Consider the following 24028-nt stretch of genomic DNA (forward strand, 5'->3'; position numbering starts at 1 on the left):
AACGCGACATGAAATCCTGTGACATTGATCACAAGTCGTGGGAGTCAGTTGCCAGCGTTCGCCAGAGCTGGCGGACAGCCATAAAGGCGGGGCTAAAGTGTTGCGAGTCGAAGAGACTCAGCAGTTGGCAGGAAAAAAGACAGAGGCGCAAGGGAAGAGCCAACTATGTAACAGCCCCGACAATCAAATTTTTCTGCAGCACCTGTGGAAGAGCCTGTCACTCTAGAATTGGCCACTCCAGGCGCTGCTCCACACACCACTGACCACCTCCAGGCGCTTACCCATTGTCTCTCGAGATAAGGAGGCCAAAGAAAGATTGACAGTCTTCTATTAAAAACCATTCACTTTCCAGTGTAAGATTTTTTTTTAGATTTTAGAGATACAGCACTGAAACAGGCCCTTCGGCCCACCGAGTCTGTGCCAACCATTAACCACCCATTTGTACTAATCCTACTCTAATCCCATATTCCTACCACATCCTCACCTGTCCCTATATTCCCCTACCACCTACCTATACTAGTGGCAATTTATAATGGCCAATTCACCTATCAACCTGCAAGTCTTTTTGGCTGTGGGAGGAAACCGGAGCACCCGGAGGAAACCCACGCAGACACAGGGAGAACTTGCAAACTCCACACAGGCAGTACCCAGAATTGAACCCGGGTCGCTGGAGCTGTGAGGCTGCGGTGCTAACCACTGCGCCACTGTGCAGTGTACACTGTGTAAGTAACGTAGAACACTGAGAAATCTTACAACCAAGTAGGCTGTAAAAAAGTGTTAATGGAGGAAAAGGGAGGTAAATGAAGATAGAAAAAGAAAAAGAGGATAAGAAAGAAAGAAAAAGAAGAATGCATTAATCCATTTGGCTGTCCCCTGTGGCCCAAGTGACAGATGCAGCTTGCCGCTTTTCACCACGTTTGTATTTTGTCACATTAGGTGCCTCAGGTGTACAGCTTGCAACTGAAATTCACACACTTAGAATTTATCTAATGTTGACAGCTCTGCAGTTCATGCGCTGAGGCAGTGAAATAAACATTAATGTTATAATAAATATTCCCAGGAATGGCTTTCGGATTGCAATATTAATATTTAAGTATCTCTTTAAGAACCCAAAACACAGACTGACATCAAACAAAATGTAAATGCTTCAGCAAGGCCTGCAGAAACCAGGAAGTCCTGCTGACAATGATTAAGCTGCTCAGTGGTTCCTGCTTTTGGGCAAGTATAATCAATGGTGATTTGTCTCACTGCGTGTGTCTATAAATCTCATGCCTTGACAATTCCTCTACAGCCCAGCGGATCCTAATTATACCCTAGATCAAAATCTAAAATCAATAATAAATTCTCAGAGGTATACATTTATCCAGAATGTAATGTATCAGGAATCTTTCCTCCCACAAAAATGGTATTTACTGAGTTAAAACCTATGATAAACACACATCATTTAATTCATTGGTAACTCATTGGATATGAAGTGCTTTAAGACATCCTGTGAAGATGATAAGATGCTGTATAAATGCCAGATTTTTTGTCTGTATAGCCTAGGCATTATAGCTAGGTAATTAATACCCTGCACATCTATATCTATTTGCATGTTTTTCTATACGATAGCTTTTGCATTTAGCACACTGATCTGGGGAAGCCACTGGTATTACAAGTCATACTAAGCATACACTACAATGTAACCACATTATGCACTACTGGGAAAGCCCGCTCTAAAATTATCTTGGGGAGGAGGGGATCTGATAAATGCTTACCACTCTTATTCTCCTTCATCTAAATCCCATTCCACTTCCTCAGGTTCCCATGTCTTTTGCCCCCAGCTTGCCAGTCTTGCTTTCTTTTACTACAGCTCCCTGCTCTTTCATCACAAGTACCTATGCCTGTTCCCCAATGCTAATTTACCCCTGTGATCAGTGTTCTCCCAACTTGATCAAGTTACTAATTTCAATTCTTTCAAGTCTTTACTTGGTGTTTACTACACAAACTGGCTACCTTTATCCCAGTGCACTCACACCCCAAGACTCCACTGATGTTCCCCAGCCTTCCACCACTTCCATTTACCAACACACCATTCCAAATAATCTCAGACCCCCATCACCAATTCGATGCACAAGTATTGCCTTGCCACAACTGTTATACCCCAATATTAACAAACTACACCTCATAAATTCTACATGCTTTATAAATAACTGCAATGTCTTCCCTATTTGTTCAACTTCCACCTCTCAGTCAGAAGACTGTAGGTTCAGGCCATACTGCAGGTCTTGAGCACATAATCCAGGCTGACAGTTCAGTGTACTACTGACAAGAGTGCTGCACTGTTGGTGGTGACATAAAATTTAGCCCACAAACAAACATGTGTAATGAGTTCTTTATGTTGTCTGATGCAACATAAATGAGATGCACGGAGTCCAGTTACGCTGAAGATCTCGAACAGGTTTATTAACAGCTAACAAGTATATACAGTACAGAGCAAACTATTTATAGACTCTTCCTCTAGATCGGTGGGCCGAAGGGCCTGTTTCAGTGCTGTATCTCTCTATGACTCTATGAGATGTTACAGTTGCAGAGTGACTCTGGCTTTGAGTCAATGACCACATCCTGGCAGATTGCTCATTAGCATACTAAGATATTAAAAGGAAATAACCCTTAAAGGCAATCACACAACATCCCTTTTCTTCCCAATATGTGATATAGATTATAAAATTTACAAGTATAGAAGCTTAAAAACCCATATATTATTTTGGTGGTTTGACAACTCTTCCAGATCTGGTTATTGTATAACCTTCTGGTGATGCGGATTTCGCCCTTGGCTGTTTTGTGTTTGCAGGCATGTTGTCAATGTGTTGGTTGTTGTCTTGTTCCATCACACCCTCTTTGTCGGAGTGTGTTCTTTCAAGTCCGCTGTATGCAACTGTGCACACTTCTCTTAGTTGGCTTCAGTTCCTTCTCAACACACGCCTCCACTAGGTGTTGCGATCTTTTAAGACCTCGGCTCACTGCATACTTTGGACACCTCTGTGGGTAACCATATTCTCGTTGTGGGGTATATGACCCTGACCATTTGTCCTATGCTTAGCTGAGGTAGTTCCGGCCGCATGTCAGTCATGCACCATCTTCATTCTCCCCTGTTTTTCGAGCAGTGTCTCCTGCATCTCGGAGAATCTAGACAGATGATAGCTTGACAGGATCGTCCACACTTGTCTGCCAAACATGATTTCTGCTGGTGACAGTAAACCCATATCCATAGGTGTAGCTCTGAGGTGGAGCATGGCAACACGAAAATCTTGTTTCATTGTCCTACACTTCAAGATAAATGATTTCACTGCGCAAACCATTCGTTCGGCAAGGCCATTAGACCTAGGGTAATGTGGTGAGAACATCACATGGTTTATGCCCCATTTGGCACACATATCCCTGAATGGTTTGCCTGTACACTATGGCCCATTGTTAGAAATGTTTTTTCAGGTACACCGAATAGACTGAATATGACACTCAATGTGTTTGCGACGATCGTGCTTGAAGTGTCTTTTACCTGTCTGACAATTGGAAATTCAGAGAAATAATCAGTGACTGAGGTAAAGTCATCTCCATTAACAGAAAATAGATAAGTGGTGATTTTGGACCAAGGGACTGAAGGAATCTCGTAAGGCTGTACAGGTTCTTTACGTTGTTGTGGCTGGTGGCTCTAGCATGCCTCGCACATCCTTACTAACCTTTCAATGTCATTATTGATCCCTGGTGAATAAACAGTGTCTCATGCCAGTCATCTTGTTCGCTCTATGCCCATACGGCCTTAGTGAAGCTGTGACAAGATGTCCTGTCACAGAGCTTTGGGCACAATTACTTGTTTTCCCTTGACGATGATGCTTCTTGAGTTACCAAGTTCATCTCTATAAGGCCAAAAGCATTTGAGGGTTTCTGGCACTCTTTTACCATTTCAGGCCAACCTTCTATGATGACTCTCCACAGTGCCTTCAGTTGTGGGTCACTGGCTGTTTCTGGTTGTAGTTGGTCACATTTGTGCTGACCAAAATGCAATACATCGATTTTGAGCACATATTCCACCTCGATGTCCATGCTGTCCACTTGTAGATCCAGTGGAACTTCTTCATTCTTGCTTGGGTTTGGCAATCTGCTCAGTGTATCTGAGGTGACCATTTTGGTACCTGCTTTGTAGCAGACGTCAAAGTCGTACCCTGTACTTTCACTAAGAGCTGCTGTAGTCGAGGTGGTGCGCTTGTCTTCTGTTTGTTTGTGTCCTACTGTGACTTCTGGCTACGTCTTTGGAGCCAGATTTCTTGCGTAGGCGGTCCCAGTGTCCTTTTGCACCACACGCCTTGCTCAGGTCTTGAAATGCAGGACAGCTTTGCGGTGAGTGGGACCAGCCACATTTACCACACAGCTTACTTGCTCTTTTCTACCTGGTTATGGTGCCAATACTATTGGCTGTACCTAGTGCTTGCAGATGCTGTTGTCCAGCTACAATGGCTTCGTATTTCCTTCCATCTTCTAGCAGCGTATCAATGGTGTGACCTTTCTTTTTCCCCAAAAGATCTTTTTGAAATGCTTCAATGAGTGTTGAGACAATCACCAGCTCCATTAGTCGCTCTGACAGCTCAATTTCTGAGAAACTGCATTAGTTTCCCTTATTATGGCATCTACTGATGAACTGATCTATTGATTCCTGTGGCTGTTGTCTGTAGGGCATCAATTCCAGGCAGTGAATTCTAAACTTCACTTTTAATCAGAGCTCATCTTCTAGCATTTTCCATATCTTTGCAGGATCTTTCTGTGTATTGATTCTGTGTAATCTCTTATCTCCAACTGCTACCAATATTTTCACAGCCTGTTTCTCTGGTTCTACTGGTCAATAAAGCATAACTGTATTCTTTGTTTAAAAAGTTGAAACTCAAAATAGGATATCAATGACCTTCCAGTTCATGCTGGAAAATTTAGTATCCATCTTTCTGCTATTCTTTTGCTTAACACTTGCTTTAAGATTGTTCTGTGACTCAGCACTGTTTCTCCTTTAAGAAATTCTGTTATTTAGTCTAGCTGCTTGGATTGAGAGGAGCAGGTGTTTGACAGTGCTTTGTGTTTATCTCGTTTGTAGCACTTAAGCTTGTCTTTTAGTTTACACAACTGTTCAATAGGCAGTTCAATTGCTGTTTTACTAGAGTTTGTTTATGTTCTTCATGTTCAAGTGGTTGAATAATTTTTTTTCTAATTTCCACAGCGTGAATAGAGACTCTGCAGTGATCAGGATTTGCCGTGTTTTTTGCAGTCGGACGTCTCCCATGATGGCGTTGACCTCAATCAGCCTGGGAGAGGAGGGTCTTGTTGTTTTGATCGCCTTTAAGAGTGATGTCCCTTTAAGATCTTAGTATGCTAATGAGCAAAGTATCTGGATGTAGTCATGTGACTCAAAGCCAGAGCCACTCTGCAACTGTAACACCTAGAGGAAGGTTCTGTAAATAGTTTGTTCTGTACTGTATATACTTGTTAGCTGTTAATAAACCTGTTATAGATCTTCAGCATAACTGGACTCCATGCATCTCATTTATGTTGCATCAGCCAACATAAAGAACTCATTATATGCTGGCACTGGTGGTGAGACAACAAAGTCTGAGATTGAAGACCACAGGTAAACCATCTTTCTGTGAATCACAAACTTTAAAAAGACATAAAATTCAGCACACAAACAAGCATGTCAGCTGGAATTTTATGTCGGGATGGAGGCCCCATCCACCAGCTTCAAAATCAGGGGCGAGCCCGTCTCCACCAGGCCTGGGAACCACACAGAGATTTTACATGGCCCAGACCCTTAACTGGCCCTGGGCGGGTCTTCCGCCCCTTTGAGGCAGGAAGCCCCACCTTCAGGAGCTGCCAGCCAATCAGGAGCCAGAAGCTCCTCAGTGCCAGCATCACCACTTGGAGCAGTGTCCACTGCTGGGACTGCACCCAACTTCAGGAGGATCATGGACGCCGGTGCCGAAAATGGTACGTGGGGCTTTGGGCCTTGCCGGTGACAATCAGCAAGTGGGGTGTGGATCAATCAGGAGAGTGGTGGGAGGTGCACTAATAGGGGTGACAGGAGCTGCTGGGGGGCCCTCCGTGGGGCATATGGTGCCCGATCAGGAGGGCTCCCCCCCCCGTGGGCCCGCAAGGAGGCTGCCTGGTATTACTGGGCAGCCTCCACTGCTGACAAAGTGCCCGTCCGCCGCTGGTAATAGACCAGCAGCGGTGGGAGAAGGCCCTTAAGTGGCAATTGGTCATAAAATTGAAGCAGACAGGAAGGTGATGGGAATGGCACCTTCTCCCATCCACCCACACCCCCCTCACCCCTTCCAGCCTTCAGCCTGCTCCCACTGTGGTACGGGGTGCAGAGGGGGCATAAAATTCTGGCCCTGATAATCAAGACCAGGGAACAAAAATTAACAGAATCACATAATTTATCGGAAAAATTCAGGTAAAATCCTATTATCTATTAAATTCAGTGCAAGGTACGTACGTTTCATTGAAAACTCCTTGCCAGTAAATGCAGTACCTGTTGTTGCTGTAGGTGCAGCATGGTTATGTTTATCCATGGAATTGTTCTATGCTCCATTAAAGCTTTTACTTGAATGTCTCAACTTCTCTCAAAAGTCTGAGCTTGGCCTTCGTGAGAGCAGAATTGGTCTTCATTGCGCCCGTTTGATGGACAGAAAATGGGTGCAAAGAAGTCCAATTTTGGGGGCCAATCTCCATTCCCAAACAGCATTGGAAACACATCTGAGACCATATTCAGTCCCTGGTGAATTCCTAAAACAGGTGTGTGGCACCATGAATATGTTACCAGAGAGTCTACCACCTAATTTAGGTTCCTACTATAAATTGGTAAACGTACATACCTTGCACTAAATGCAGCAGGTGCCAAGCCTAATGTATTCAGAGTTACCTGGTCTGCATGAGACCTAACCAGGGGTTCTTAAAGGAAGCAATGGGGACTATCACCAAAAAGGTACTTTTCTTTAAAAAACTGAAGATGGGCCCATAGTCCTGTGGGTGTCTACCTGCCTCATGCAATTTAAGTGCCCAGCCGCCCTGTCAAGTGTGGTAATGTCAGCACGGACAAGCCCCGATCCCATGGATCACAGATTTTTGGGAACAATTTCTCTTAGAATTAGCTGTTTTGTTTGTAAAGAATAGCTGTACCAGTGGAGACAATGCCTGCTTGCTAGAAATTGCAAAGGAGTTAAACATTAGGCCATTGGAACTGGAAATGGCGGTCAAAGTATACCTGTATTTAACATCACCATCAACATCATGTCGCAGAGGTGTTATTGATGTTTCTACCTACACATTTGGTGCTAACTGCAGAGTATTAAAAACTCATTATCTCAATCTTCCATTGTCTGTCAAAATCTATTTTGGGGAACTTTTATAAATACCATACTAAACTGTGTTACAGAATCCCTCAGGCCTCCTTTACCGGCATTGTGAAAGGAATTGACTTTCATATTGATTCACACAGCACAGGATATCAGCACTTAAACTAGAATTTTAATCTAGACACTGGAGTCACATGAAACATCGTTTCCCACTCCACATGTTGGTGTTCTAGTAGCTGTTTACTATTGATGCATTATGATTCCTAACACTGCTGAACTTTTTTTCAATAATCAAGCTGCACACCCAGAATACCTCAGCACACCTGATTATTTGCATGAGGCACTTTTATACTTGATACTTCTGTAGTTCCGATCTTGAGATAGTGACACCCCTGCACCAGACCTCCGCCAGTGCATTACTAAACATGGCTCCACTTTTCCTTACACACAATTGAAACCCACAAAAATATGAGAGGACTCTGCTGTCCCATCATCTGAGTTACTAGAGTACCTCATGTCACAATAGGGATCACTACATGAGATCTACGAACTGAAACTGGAAAGTATTAGTACAAGTTATCTGCTATTGGTCTATTTGCAACATACATGTTATCAAATTCATTTTGCATCATTTCATGCATATTCAAAAAATGTTTTAAATTGTTATGAATAGCTTATGCCTATACACAAATTATTTGCACCATGCCTGAATGTGTATATTGGAAATGCTAGATGAAAAAAGACCAAGATCCATCTAGTTTGCCATCTTCCATGCCAGAATTCACAGGATACCATAATAATGAAGTTAATCTCTACGGTTTACTACAAACCCAGACATGAGGCGAGTAAAACTCAATGGTCCAAAGTCACCTGTTCCTTCCAAACGTATCAATGTTAATATTAAGGTTAAACTTAAGTATATATATATATATTTAAAATGTTCTGATTTATGATGTAGCTACTAGAAGTAGCAGGGATTCAGGTGCCCTTTTCACATATTGGTTTAGTTCAGTCGGGTTGAGGCTGTACTACAATTAGTGGAGCTTGTACTTTAGTTTACATTATTAAAATGCAATCCTTGTTCTTGTCATCTCTTCATTTAGTAACATTTTGTGGTACTAATGAATAAATTTAAAGGAGTTCTGTGCTGACTTTTAAAAGTGTGTGTAAAAGAAACTTGAAAGAGATAGGTGCATTAATTGTATCAAATATGCGATTAAAACCAAAGTTAACTGTGATTAAAAATTTTGATCATGAGATAAATCATGATTAGTTTTTTTTAAATTTCTAGACAGCCCAAAACAATAAATAGATGAGGGCGCCTGTGTTGACAAGGGTGGTTGGAATCCTGTAACAACACAACTCCTTTCCACCAGGGGGACCCACAGGCAGTTCTGACCAGAGGCACTATTGAAAGGAATTGTTTTTGCTCCCGTACTTCGGAAGCAATTGATTTCCTCCTGAAATTGATTGCTGTTTGATTTCTTGCTGAGAGGTCCATTTGTTTCTCAGAATGAGACTGACATCTGTTATTTCTGCAGGCATGGATACTACTCAGCAAACTGTGGCAAATCTGGTGAAATTCTTGGGAACATCCCCAAACTGGGCATAGAAGCGGCTGCTCCTTTCCATTGGAATTTGTCGTGCTCTGATCATTGGGGTAGTTCATCCCCAAATTTCTGTCTTTTCAGTCTCACTCTCCCCAAATTTTACTCAAAGAGGAAGCAGGATGTTTTGGCTTCCTGGAGCTTGATGAAGGTTCTGTGGGTAAATGTACACTATGTGCAGGAAGGTCTCGGACTCAAACCCTCGTCTGTGCTGTGAGTCAGTCACAATTGAGAAAACATTAGCAAAGAACTAGGAAGTGGAGGTAGAGGAGAAACAACCATGGTTCTTGCTCTTGACCACTGTCCAATAATCCCATCTGGAAAGTGTGTATGGGCAGATATCATACAAGGACAGGATCAGGCTCAGTTGTAATACTCTCCACAACCAGACAGCCAGTTGTTATTCACGATCTAGGCTTTTACTTAGATTATGGCCATTTGAGTGAAATGTAGAGGGTATTAGTGCCTGTGATAAAATCACCTCCAACATAGCAGAAGAGGAGAAAATAAGAAGGGAAAAAAGTAGTACAAGTCAAGTCTGCAAAGTGGAAAACCAAAAGATGAGTCAAGAATCTCACTCGTGCGTACAATGCAAGTTAGTTGTTGTTTGACCTGGCTTTCTGTAATTTGTCAATCTCTGTTGGGATCATGCCTTTGTTTACGCTCCAGAGACTGTAATATGAGCATGAAGTAGCATCCCTGCCCCAACAATCTGAAGCAAGTTAGAGTGCTGTTATAATGCTCTCAGGAATCACTTCTCTGAAACATACATTTCCAGAAATTTGATTGTGCCCTAAAACAGGCACATGCAGATGGCAGTGCATGCATTGGACACTGTTTCAAAAGCGCTTCCATGTTTTGTTAAATTTTGAGGACTCGTGTTTTAAAACTAAAAAAAGGATTCCATAGATACTGAAATTTTGTGTTTTTTTAAAAAAGAGGTCATCAGAAGGTCTTTCGAACTTGGTTTGTAAACAACCCTTACTGGAAGTCATCTGTCTTCAGATAAGTACCCAGCGGGGACATCTGACCTGGGACAGCTGTTTACAGAGAAGTGACAGGTCACGATTTATAGCTGTCATGAGGTTTGACTTTTGAGATATTGTTTTGGTTTTGCTGTGGACAGTCAGTTGGACAGTGTTTTGAAAGGAGTTTAAAAATCAATCTAAAGGATAAAACCCCAGCTCAGCCTTTCCCATCTCTTTGAAAAGCTTGCCAGCTTTTCCATCTCTTTGAGAAGCTCTTAGAAGCACGTGTTAGCAATAGAGAAATTGATGCTGCATTTCTCCTGAGACACTGGATAAATCCTCAACACCGCCTGAACAAATTGATCCAGAAAAGGATCCCAGTGACCCATCACTGTATACCCAGATGCCAGACAAAAAAAAGAAACAACTGCCATCTTTCCATATCTTCTCTTTTTTCTTCAAGAATTAGCAAGTATTTGGCCAAAGTATTAATCTCATTATTTTTCAGTTAACCGGTGTGTGTGTGTGTGAATGTGTGTGTGTGTGTGTATGTGTGTGTGTGTGTGTGGGGGGGGGGGGGGGGGGCGCTGAGGTAAAAAGGGAACTTTCGTATTTCAATCAGTGTGTTAATGCTTTGCCTCATTACTGGTTAAGTCTTGTTTTATAATAAACTGATAATTTTGTTGTTTATTAAAGAAACCTGGTCGGTGTATTTTATTCTGGGATAAAAAGTATGATTGATCGCATCAGTATCTGGATTGTTGTGACCTGTGGAGAAGTGAAACAAGAAAAGACAGTTCACATCTCCCACCTCAGTCGTAACAACTTGCCTGTTCATGTGATCCCAGGCACAAAGTTAAATTCATGGTACTTAATTCAGGCAGGCAGCCAATGCTACCCATGCTATTCATTGGCTGCAAGCTTGTTTGGGGAGTGACAGGGGGGTTCAGAAAATCAAGTATCTCTGTGCCACTTAAAGGGAGCCAATACCTCTAAAAGGGGAAGTGGATTCTAGTTGCTGACAACAGGTAAACTTCCCAAATTAAAAGAAGATGTCTAGAAGAGGTCCATGTTCTCTAATGTTGCACTGGAGGCCCGGGCCAGATTGTCCACAGGAGGAGAGAGATCCTGTTTTCCATACCCCACCCCCAGGAGCTAAAGGTCCTCCAGGCAACACCTCTGGTACCAGTGGGAAGAGATCACTGAGGAGGTCAATGCCAGGAGCTGAGTTCCCAGGACATGGCTGCTGAAATGCCGCAAGAAGTTCAGTGACTTCAACACAATTATATAGGTAAAAAATTCTGATTTCTTATTCCCTGCTTACATCTCCACCACCTACAGCCTCACTCGTCATAATATTTCTCCACCTCACTTCCCTTCAATCACTGGACTGCACTTCAGTCCACTTCCTTCTCTTCATACTCATGCAGTCACTTCTGCTGGAATCCTCATTTCCTCATACCTCACACACTAAATACCATCTACTTGACAATGACAGGCACATTCTCGAAACACTGAACACGAATGTCATTGACACACTCCCTTCTTTCTTGCAGGAGAAGGTCACATACAGCCTGTGCCAGAGGCTGAGCAAACCTGCACACCTACCCTTTGTGAAAGAAAACATGCTGGCCATCACAGCCTGAGGAGAGTCATGGCTGTGACAAGTTCCAATGCTACAGGAGACTGTGCACACAGTTGCTTCACACATTTTTCTCTTTTTACTTGTACCTTATCCTACACACTCTGCATGATAAACTGCAGCTGTATTCACCAGCCACTTCTTCCTCTGCTCTGTCTTCACACTAGAAGCTAACCCTTTCCCCTCTCATTCCTTTCACATGTTGAAAGTGTTGAGATACTTCTGCCACTTCAGGAATGGGGATCACAGCCTTCTTGAAGATGCAGCATCACTTAATCTGACCCTTATAAGGTTAAATTCTAGAGACAAGTGTGCAGCAGCTACAGCAGGCAGACAGGCATGCAGTGGACAGATTCTGACTTCAAGGGCCAGGTTACCAAAGAAGACTAATGGCCATCCACCAGGATATGCTAGGTTCATTGGCAAGCCTGCACAATGTCGGGAGCATGGAGAACTGCAGCTTTAACTTGTGAAGAAGATTCATGCAAAACGTGGACACCATCCTGCCGAACATGGACCTAGTGGTCAGCTCTATGAACACAACAGTAGTATCTACTATGATTGAGCCTTCACTGACAGCTCTAAAAGTAACCATGCCAGCCAACAGTACTACCAAGGAAGCTCATCTTGGCTCTGGAGGCAGTGTTGACAGGAGTTTCCAGAATGCCATGCCACTCCTGCACTCTGTTTTCATGCAGAGCGGTAGGAGTGCTGTGGTGCAGTCCCAGGAGAATAGCCCTAGCTCTGTAGGCTGTCAGAATGACAGCATGCCTGCTGCACCTTGGTTAGTCCCGCACAGCCAGCTGGGCCAAATTGCCCTGACCCATGCCAGACACCCATGGCCCAGACCTGCTTGAGATTGCCCACTATGGGCATTTTAAGTGTCCTCACTGGCCTTGGTGGGCAACCTCGAGCAGCTCTGGACATTAAGGGATTGGCTTCAGACTGCAGTATCATACCATGAGCCAGGGCAGTTTGGTCCTTCCACTTCCCAAACTGCAGCCACTGGGAAAACACTGTGCCTTAGGCAATAGGATAAATAAGCCCAGAAGACAGGCAACTAAGGGCTCACACAAGAATGAATCATTGTTATTTCTATTAACTATTAGATACAGATGAAATTGAGTTGTTGGATAAATTTGTTTTTTGTTTATGGATTTGGTGCTAGAGTTTATGTTTGCAGTGATGTGAGAGCAAGACCCTTAAGGCTGGACTAAAGCAACATAGTCAGATCGTGGTAATAAGTATGTTGGTGATAAGGATTCCAGGACTATTGGTGCATCAGTGATGGAAAGGATGGTTCAGATCAAGCACTCTTGAATTAGCTGCTTTCTGAGAGCTATAGTAGCTAAGGACATTGGTGGCCCATGCCTCCTCCTCTTCCTCCTGCTGCCCAGTTGCCGATAAGGGCTGGTCCTTCATGATCAGAAAGTTATGCAGCAAATGCCCACAAATCTGGAGACCTGTACAGAGCTAGAGTCATAAAGTCATTAAGGAACAGAAGGAGGCCATTCGGCCCACTGAATCTATGACGGCTTCTCTGTACAGCAATCCAGTCAGTCCCATTTCCCCACTCTACACCCATAGCCCTGCAAGTTCATTTCCCTTTAGTGCCCATTCAAATTCCTATTGAAGCTATACTGCAAAGCTCCTTCCAAACAGTCCAGCCATCAGAACCATTGCTTGAGTATACCAGCTGTTTGCTTGATGACATTTCTGGTGGCAGTATGGCTCTTGCTGTAGGCCAGCTCTGCAGCTGTACCCAGGTTCCTGACAGGAGTGATGAGCCAAGTCTGTAGAGAACAGGCCTTGTTGCACAATAGCCAAGCTGTGACCTGACAGCCTTGCTGGAATACAGGCAGCTTAGAGGATTGATGCAGAATGAATGAGTCAAGAGTTCTGCCAAGAAACTGAGCACAGACTGGCATGGTACACTGTCTTTGGTAACAAACAAGCTGGATGTTGAGCAAGTGGAATCCCTTTCAATTTAGAAAGATGCCAGGATGGCGATGGGAGCACCGAAGGCATTGTGCATGCTGCACTGCTGTAAATGGTACCTTGCATCCTGGGAATGCCTGCAAAGCAGGCGAAGCCTTGTCCTCTCTCGTCCTGCTTCACTCTGTCCATGGGGAAAGAGATGTAGGTGTTCCTCTTAACATAGAGAACCTGATACTATGGTGAACAATAAACTGGGAGATGTCGCTGATGCCATATGCTGCAACCTGGAAGGAGCTGGAAGAATGCATAAAACCTCAGGGCCATGACAACCTTGAAAGCCACAGGCAGTGTTGTCTATGCCCTGGTTTGAGGTTCAAGTTGTGGCTGCAGCAGGTGATATAGCTCAGTGACAGCCTCCTTTGTGAAGCGAAGGTGACTGAGACATTGCTCCACAATGAGGCTCAGGTACAGTTCAGTTCTGATGAAAGATCATCGACCTGAAATGTTAACTCTCTGTTTCTCTCTCCACAGATACTGCCAGACCTGCTGAGTATTTCCAGCATTTTCTGTTTTTTATTTCAGGTACTGTGTTACTTGAAGACCCACGGTGAGTGTAGCCTCCTACACACAGTTCCTTCCTCTCCCAGCTGCACCAGCTCTCTCATCTTCGTAGCTGCTCTGCCTTCTCCTCCAGCCACAAAAGGCAGCCCTACCAAATCATCGATTACGGTAGAAGTGTTTTGAAAGCAAACAAAAGCAGTCCAGCATCTATATAAACATCCAGAAGTCAACCAGTTGCCTAAAAGAATAAACCAGCAACGAACCTACATGTGATGGATGAGCCCTTCAAATAGCACTGCGGAAAGGTCCTTGCTGCCTGTTAATGCCACAAGTTGAGCTTATCACATGGCAAGTCAGGCTGTGCGGCAGCCCAATTTCTGTAAAGGGCCCTACAACAAGCATAGCATACTAAATTAAATATTTTAGTAAGCGTTTTAAATACTTCCAGCATGAGCTTTGTATGCCTATAAAGGGGCCTGATCTAATGAGGCAGGTGGTGCACTTCTGGCACAGGACAGGTATACGTAAGGCAATCGTCATATTGAACACATTGTGCATCTCTACAACAAGCATGGCACAAACAAATTTCTAGGCAGTAGAGTGCAGTAAAAGCCCAACCAATGCAGGCCCTGCACTTCAGATATTGTTATAATGAAATTCCGATATAATCCTCAGAATTTTTTTTTAGTTCATGGGATGTGAGCATCATTGACAAGGCCAGTATTTATTGACCATCACTAATTGCCCTTGAGACGGTGGTGGTGAGTCGTCTTCTTAAACCACTGCAGTCCATGTGGTGTAGGTACACCCACAGTGTTATTGCAGGAGGGTGGTGGGGGGGGTGGGGGGGGGCGGGGGGGGGGGGTGCTGCTTCAGGATTTTGACCCAGCGACTGTGATATAATTCCAAGTCTGGATGATATGTGACTTGGAGGGGAACTTGCAGGTGGTGGTGTTCCCATGCATCTTCTGCCCTTGTCCTTCTAGATGGTAGAGATCATGGGTTTAGAAGGTGCTGTTAAAGAAGCCTTGGCACATTGCTGCAGTGCATCTTGTAGATGGCACATATGGCAGCCAAGGTGTGCTGTCGGTGGCGGGGGTGAATGCCGGGATGGGAAGCCAAACAGGCTACATTATCCTGGATGGTGTCGAGCTTCTTGAGTGTTGTTGGAGCTGCACGCAACCGGGCAAGTGCACAGTATACCATCACACCCCTGACTTGTGCCTTGTGAATAGTGTGTAAAGGCCTTGAGGAGTCAGGAGGTGAGTCACTGCCACAGAATACCAAGACTCTGGCCTGCTTTTCTAGCGAAAGTATTTATGTGGCTGGTCCAGTAAAGTTTCCGCCCCCCCCCCACCCCCGCCCAGGATGTTGATGGTGGGGAATACAGTGATAGTAATGCCATTGAATGTCAAGGGAAGATGGTTAGATTCTCTCTTGTTGCAGAAGGTGGCAACTTCGATGGCACAAATGATACTTGCCACTGATCAGCCCAAGCCTGAATGTTGTTCGGTTCATGCTGCATGCGGGCATGGACTGCCTCATTATCTGTTGAATTGTAAATGAAACTGAACACTGTGCAATCATCAGTAAACATCCCCACTTCTGAGCTTATGATGGAAGGAAGGTCATTGATGAAGAAGCTGAAGAAGGTTGGGCCGAGGACACTGCCCTAAAAACTTTTGCAGCGATGTCCGGGAGCTGAGATGATTGGCCTCCAACAAAGGCAGTAACTCTCATGTTAATCTCTGGAATTCAGCTCTTTTGTCCATGTTTGGCCCAAGGCTGAGGTCTGGAGGTGGGTGGTCCTGGCAGGTTATTGCTGAGAAACTGCCACTGAATAGAACTATCAATGACTCCCTCCATCATTTTGCTGATGATTGAGTGCAGGCTGTTAGGACGGTAATTAGCCGGATTGGATTTGTCCGGCTTTTATGGGCAGGATTTACCTTGGCAATTTTCCACTTTGTCAGATAATATGCCAGTGTTGTGGTTGTACTGGAACAGCTTAGTTATACCTCTTTTAATTCTAGTTTACATTTCTTTCTTTTCTTGTCTGGCAGTCATTCTATAATCTCGTCACCTTTCTTTCCTCCTTGATCCTTATTTGTTACAAAGAAATCCCACATTAATTCCAATAACTTGCATGATTAAACTCATCATGTTACGATTGGTCAGTTGTTAGGCAGATGCTATATCTTTGTCTATTCTTATAGCTTGAGTGCTTGATAAAATTTACTGGAGCTGTCCAATGCTGCTCGCTCTCACTGGACTCTGAAACAGCCCATAGGTTGCTGATCTTGGCTTTAGGGACTTGAATTAGAGAGAAAACAAAGAAAAACAGAAAAAAAGTGCAGCCTCATTATGAAGGGCGAGAGCTACAGCAGGCCATTGATTAAGAAGCATTGTCACTTCATCTGGCACTTACAGCCATCAGCTCAGATAATAGCCCTGCACAAACTTTAGAGGGTAGTATGGATTTGGGATCAGCACGTGGTGAGTCACTGACCTGCAGCCAGGTCAAGGAGAAAGGACAGCTCATGTGCCAGCTCACTGGAGACTGAGGTCACAGTCAAGTTCTGCTGCAGAGGACTCAGATGAAGACTTCGATGGGGTGATGCACAGCAGAATGCTGATGGGCATACATGTAGAGATGCTTGGTGCATTGGTAAGTCTTCCAGAGTCTCTTGTCACTGCCAAGGAGCATAGAGAGATCTGGCTCCAGCTTGGCACAGGGTTTCACTCAGAGCTTGGAGCCCATCCTTTCCAGCATGGAAGTGATGGCCAACTCCATGACAGCGCTGTGGACCCAGCCGTGATGCAGAATCTGGTGGCTAATGTCTCAGCTTCCATTGCAGCTCAGACAGAAGCCACCCAACATCTCAATGCTGTAGTGGAAGCTCAGACAGATGTCATGAGAGCCATGTTTGTTGCCATGAAAGCCCAGCTTGTTGCCATGCAGGTTCAGATTGCTGCCATCATGGCTGCGGATACCAGTGCTCAAAGGGACATGCAAGCTTTCACAGCAATCAGATTACTAGGATTGTTGAGGTGCCACCCCAGGGGAATGGCAGTGGGTCCGTAGAGCACAAACCTGTTTGCTCTCAAGATGACAGCATTCATGCTCTCACCACTTCCCACATCGCCAATGCCCTTGCTGTTGCCTCTCAGCCAGCGAGCCACCCAGACTGTTGCCACCCATGCATAGATGGTACAGTCCAAAGCCAGCCCACAAGGCCCAGAGCTGTTCGGGGTCATCCTGTAAGGCCATCTGCAGTCTCCCCCAGTCAAAGTCAGCAGCCTTCTGCCAGACAATGCTGCAGTGACTGGGGTAGGACAGTGTGGGAGCATGAGGACAGGCAAAGGAACCTGTAAAATAGGCACTAAGGGAATGCACTTGGGTGAATACTTCAGTTTTGTGCATATTATTGAAAGTGTTCAATAAATTTGTTATGCAATGTTTTTTTTTGATGGTGGCTTTTATTTCAGGATTTTTGACCACGAGGACACTGTGTGTTAATAAGGCAGATAACCATTGACCAAAATCAGGAAGCTGATGACAGTCACTGATCCACAACTGTTTTATTCTCAATTCACAGTTCAGTCCAAATATCAGTTTCCACTCTTCCCTTCTGGACTAACTCTCTGTCCAGAGGTAATCCCCTGACTGGGAAAAAACCCAGCCCTTAAATGCAAACTGCAGTGAGCATCACATTCTCTCTAGTAACACTAAATTAAGTCCTGGTTAATTAAAGGGACCAACGTTTTCAATATATTTACTGTGATGGTCCGTAGCAGATGGACTGAAAGGTCGGGAATTGTGGAGCAACTGTGATGTAGGGTTGACATCTCAGGGGAACTAGAGTTTGAATATCCACTCACAGATAGCCCATCCAGAATGAAGGGGTCCTGAATGCTTCTTCCCTAGTGCCTCTTCTTCCTCCCCCTCCTCCTGAGGTGACCTCTGAAGGCCTGGTGTTAAGGGCTGCACTCTCATGACAGCAAGGTTATGAAGGGTGCAGCAGACCATCACAAACTTAGAGACACGCTCTGGTGAGTACTAGAGGGCTCCCCCTGAGAGGTCCAGCCAGCGGAACTGTTGCTAATTCTTCTAGTTGCAGCAAGGCTCTCATTATACGTGCATTGTCCTCGTGCAATCAGGTGACAGAGGGAGCCACCTGGTAGAGCAGGTATCCCTTGTCAACCAACAGCCTCTGGTTCTTCATGGTGGTCCAAACATAGCGGATATGGCTGACTGGCAGAGGATGAAAGCATCGTGGCTGCTGCCAGGATATCAGGCGTTCACTAAGCGGTTCTTCTAGGTATGGTCATTAACACAGTGGCAGCCCCTGTGATTGCAGACACCTCCCTGTTAATGTGGGGTCTGCTGAGCCGTTGCGGGCAGCCGATTGCACCCTGCAACATTGGGAATTCTGCCATCCTGGCAAATCCACATGTCCATTCCTCCTGATTCTCTCTGGTTCATGAGAAGTTCCCTCTCCTTCTATACAGGGCCTCTGTCACCTCTCTGATGGACAGCGAACTGTGAGATGTTGTAAATGCACAGTGTCATTCTTGCCTTGCTGTGAGGCTCCAGGTTGGCTTGCAGGTTGCACTGTTCAGTGGCCACCTCATTGGTGAAATGCACGAGCCTCACACACTGCTCCTTGCTGAGGTGGAAGTTGCAGAAATGCTCTCAAAGGATCCCTAGTGGGTCGGATAGCCCTCCTCCTCCTCCTCCTCCCTCTGCACACTGCTTCCCGTGCTCTACTTCCAAATCATGCTGCAGCCCAGGAGGGTCTGCAACTATAGCCCCCATTACTGAAGCAAGCATTCTCCTGACAGGCCAATCAACTCCTCTGACCTCATTGTCAGGATCAAACATCCACGCGCTTGAAAATCCAAAAGATGTGCAGAACTGCTCCAATACACTGCACCAGCAAAAGTCGAAAACACCCCACCCAGAAGATGGTTAGCCTTTTAAATAACACAAATGGTAGGGTCCTTCATACAGCTAAACGCATATTCAGCTGGGAGTGATTACGTGAGGGTATTAATTGGACCTATGCCATCCAAAATGGCAGATCGGGCACAAAATCAACGTTGGAGGCTGTTTAACATCAGAATCCACCACTTCTGGTGCACAAACAGCACACCCATGCTAGCACACTGTCAGTCAGGGCAGGCCACGATGGCTGCACCGGGAGTAGCTAGAAACATTCTGGCCCCCATATTTTCAGTTTGGGGCTTCCAGAGTGCGAGCACCAGTGGCGCTATCAGGGATCGGCACCAGTATCCATACATGGACACACCAGTGTCCGTGGTAAGAAATTTTGCGGTCCGTGACTGGTAAATTCAGGGAGAAGAAACTTCCCATTGTTTTCTTCTTTCTAACCAGTCAGGCTTTAAAAAAAAACACAGCCATCAGTTTCATAGCTGAAAGGTGCTGAGAGCAGGAACGGCGCTTCCGAACTTCGGACAGCTTCGAGGCTTTCCGGCGGGTTCTAATTTTTTTTTAAACGACCGCCGGAAAACAACAAAGCTGTCTGAAGTTCGGAAACAGCTGTTCCTGCTATCAGCTATAGTCAGAGAGAGAGAGAGATGGGGGGACGATAGAGAGAGAGGGTGGGGGGAGATAGAGACACAGAGGGGGAGAGAGAGAGAGAGACAGAGAGGGGGGCAGAGAGAGAGTGTGAGAGGGCAGAGAGAGAGAGAGGGGGCAGAGAGAGGGGAGAGAAAAAGAGACTGAGAGAGGGAAGAGAGATGGGGGAGAGGGAGACCAGGTGAGAGAGAAACAGAGGGGTGGGAGAGAAACAGGGAGGGAGTGAGAGAGAGGGACAGAGAGAGAGGGGACAGAGAGGGGGGGATGGAGGGAGAGAGAGAGAGAGAGAGTGGGGGTGAGAGACAGAGAAAAGGAGACACTGAGAGAGAGGGAGGGAGAGAGAGAGGGAGAGAGGGACAGGGAGAGAGGGAGAGAGAGGGGGCGACAGAGACAGAGGGGGCCAGAGAGAGAAAGAGAATGGGGGCAAGAGACAGAGAGAGAGAGGTGGGATAGAGAGGGGGGAGAGAGAGAAAGGCGAGATAGACAGGGACAGAGAGGGGAGGATGGAGTGAGAGACAGAGAGAGTGGGGGAGACAGACAGAGAGGGGAGGATGACACAGAGAGAGAGGGGGGACAGAGAGAAAGAGAGAGGAAGACAGAGAGAGAGAGAGAGAGAGAGATAGAGTCATTAAATTTAAATGACCCGCCAGGGCTGACTCCCCTTTAAAAATGGCCTTCCATTGCCGGCGGTGGAGAGCCTTCCCCCTCCTCTTGATTGGGGATTATCTTGAGCCACCACACGGTAGATCGGGGCGGCATGGCGGTGCACAGCACACCATTTCTTTTTCCCGTCATTGAGAGTAAAATTCAGCCCCTTGAGTTTGATGGTTTATTGGATGAATTTGCACTCCTGAAACAATAGGAATCCACAAATGTAATTCAATAAGGACCATCTACCACCCCACGACATGGTGTAGGCTAGCTCAATTCTGTCAACAAAAGTAATTCGCATTGCATACCATTTTTCTAGCTAGCTAATACAGTTGTGCTGCTCTCCATTGATATTTGTCTGCTTAGCTACTTTATTTATAGGGAGAAATGTGTTTTAAATCAGACTGTGTTTTGATGGCATTAGATTGGCAATACACTTTAAATACCAATTAATTGCCCCCATGTCCTGTGGCTCAGTCAATAATTTTGTCAAATGTCCGAGGTGCAACATGTCGGTGCCTATCCCTGGGTGCTATGGAGCCGGATTTTGCAGAGCTGAAGTGGTAACTGTTAATCTTGAATTGAATCTTAAACATCTTAGGCCATTGTCAACAAATACCTTCATTTTATATTGATGAACAGCTATTTGTTTTAATTAAATTGTGAGAGGTGTATCATTTACTGCTTTTGTTTCAGGATCTCTAGAGTTGTTCATCAGTCTTTCAGATGAGAAGTTAAAGCAAGGCCCTTCAGCTGAAAGATCCAGGGCTTAATTTTCAGCGTGCCCAAAGTCGGGAACGGAGGGCGGGGTGGGTCTGAAAATACCAATGCCAGCTGGCGTCAGTTTCCAAACGTCATTCCCAATGCTGACAGTGTTAACCAGGGAGGGGGGAGGGAGGGACAGGGATCCCACTCTCCTCTCCATCAAGGCCAATTAAAGTTTTTAAAAAGCTCTTTAAGAGCTTGTTGGAGCAGGAGGATGAAATTTTGAAGGGGGCGCATGGCATCTGCTGGAGGGAAACAGGTACAGAGTGGGAAGCCAGTCATGGCTTCCCCAGGCTATCAGCCCAGCCTCAAAAGAGGGTCAGCAGGGCAAAGGGGGACTCAGCGTTTGGTAAGGTGGTGTCCTTGGCGCTGCACAGGTGGTGAGGAAAGTGGGCACTCAGTGCTTGGGCAGTGAACATGGTTGACATCCCTTGGCATTGCAGGGGCAAAAGAGCAAGGAACAAGGCTGCTAAGGACAATTGGGCAACCACCTGTCCAAAAGGAAGACTCCAGGTGGCAATGGGGGCACGACTGTCAGATTTTGGGCCCAGTGGTGATGAGGGGCAACACCCTTCACAACCCGATCAGCAGGTGGGCACAGGAGAGGAAAGGGGAGCAAGAAGGCAACAAAGGCCATATCCTCACCACAGGATCTACCACCGAAGGCAGAGCTACCTGGAGATGTCCGAGACCCAATGCTGCAGCAGACTGCAAGTCTCCGGCAGATGGTCACAGAGATCTGTGCCCTCATCACCAAAGGCCTCGCATCTCACAGCACTGGACGCCATGCCCTGTCACTGTGGCCTTGAACTTCTTCACTTCTGGTTCTTTCCTACGATCAGCTGTAGACTATAGTGGTATCTTGCAGACACCACCGCATCTCACAGGTCACTGATGCCCTCTTTGCCAGAGCTGGACATTCATTTCATGACAGACATGGCCTCGTAGGGACAGAGGGCAGTGGGTTTCACTGCCATCTCTGGATTCCCCCAGGTCCAGGGCATCATCAATTCCACCCATGGGGCCATCAAAGCACCCAGCAACTGCCCACTCAGATTCATCCACAGGAAGGGCTTCCACACCCTCAATGTTCAGCTGCTTTAGAACCACAACAAGAGCTTCCTCCACGTGTGCTCGCTTTCCTGGCAACTGCCATGACTCCTTCATCCTCCGCCGGTCCAGGGTGCCTCAGGTCTTCACTCCAACTCCCAAAGTGTGTAGCTGAATCCTAGCAAACAAGGGCTATCCCTCGAAAACATGGCCCTCTATAGGAGCCTCAGACAGAGGAGATGCAACCAAAGCCATCTGCTCAGTAGGACACCCATCCAGTAGGCCATCTGGCTTCTGGAAATGTTATTCTGGGGTCTGAACCAGTCGGGTGGCACCCTCCAATACCTTCCTGAAAGGGTCTTGGTCTTTGTAGTGGTCTGCTGCGCTCTTCATAACATGGCCCTCCAGAGAGTTGTGGATCTTGAGGATGGTGAGGCTCTGGAAGGAGACAGCTCATCAGGACAGGAGGAGAATGTGAGAGAGGAGGAGGAAGAGGAGGCGGAGGGGGAAAACACTGAACAGCGAGGTGGCTTTGCTGCTCGACAAGGTGGCCTCCTCCTGCTACCCTCCAGTAAGAGGACCTCCCACCTCTCCCTGACGCCATTCAGCATTAGTTCCAGGTCGGCATCGATAAAGTGAGGGCAGCCTTGTCCTGGGTGCCAGGCCTCCAGTTCTCCTGTGACATCTCACTTCCCACCTGTGCTGTGGAAGGCTTTGGCACAATCAACAGATTTCTCCCTTAGGACAACCAGCAGTCTCAGTAATGGCTGAAATGGGGTCTGAATTTTAATGGGTCCCCTAGGAACTGGAATAGCGATGGGGGGACCCATAAAATTGTGTGGGAAGGCGGGCGGGTGGACTGCCCGTCGCCTTCCCAATGCCTTCGAATTTAGTCTGGAGCAGGGAAGGCCAAGGACGCCATTGACGCCCCAGGCCAATTGAGGCCCTTAAGTGGCCAATTAATTCTTGAACAGCCCTGATGCCCACATGGGTACCAGCTTCAGCACATTGCATTCAGGGGAATCCTGCCACTCAGGAAAATCTGGGGCATTTTATGCAGCTGATCTTTCTGTCCACAATAAAGGTATTGGAGATGTTACTCTTTGCAAACATAGGACTGAATTTAATACAGGTGGCGGTGGCCCTGACAGTGGGCTAAAAACCCAGGAGACACCCCAATAGAGCTACTTCTGGAAGCCCCAGCCTGGCATCGGGGGCTCCCATTCCTTTAAAGGCGAAGATCCTGCCTCTGGAAGTGCCAGTCAATTGGAAGGCCGGCAGCTCTTCACTCCCACCAGTGCCAATAGGAACAGTGGCCACTACTAGGACTGCACCCAACCAGGACCAGTAAGATGGAGCAGGTGCTGGAACCCAGGTAAGAGGGGTCCAGTTAGGCAGGGCCAGTCAGGCAGGCCCCAGTGGTAGAGGGACTATTTCAGCGGGGGTGGACCTGCTGCCAAAGGGGCTCTCCATGAGCCACAGGGTGCCCGATCAGGAGGGCCCACACCCCACCCCAAGTTTGCAAGGGCGACTGTCAGCTTTTACTGGGCAGTCTCCCACATGGCAGAGGGCCCCCAGTGGCAGCGGGAAGAGCCCCATAAGTGGCCCTTAATTGGCCATTTAAGGGCCTCAATTGGCCTCTGGGTGGGAAGGCTGTCCTCGACCTTCCCTACCCCTAAGTGAATTGGACGGAGTTGGGAAAGCGACAGGCTATCCACCTTCCCTCCTGATTCTACGGCCTCCCTCCTGCCACACTACCCACTCCCCTCAGCCAGATTAAATTCTACCCATAGTATCTGCTAATACTTAATGTGTGCATGGAAGCTGTTAGATGCATGGAAACATCTGACAGAACATATGTTTCATAT

Source organism: Heterodontus francisci, chromosome 5 (assembly GCF_036365525.1).
Source record: "Heterodontus francisci isolate sHetFra1 chromosome 5, sHetFra1.hap1, whole genome shotgun sequence".
NCBI classification, from domain to species: domain Eukaryota; kingdom Metazoa; phylum Chordata; class Chondrichthyes; order Heterodontiformes; family Heterodontidae; genus Heterodontus; species Heterodontus francisci.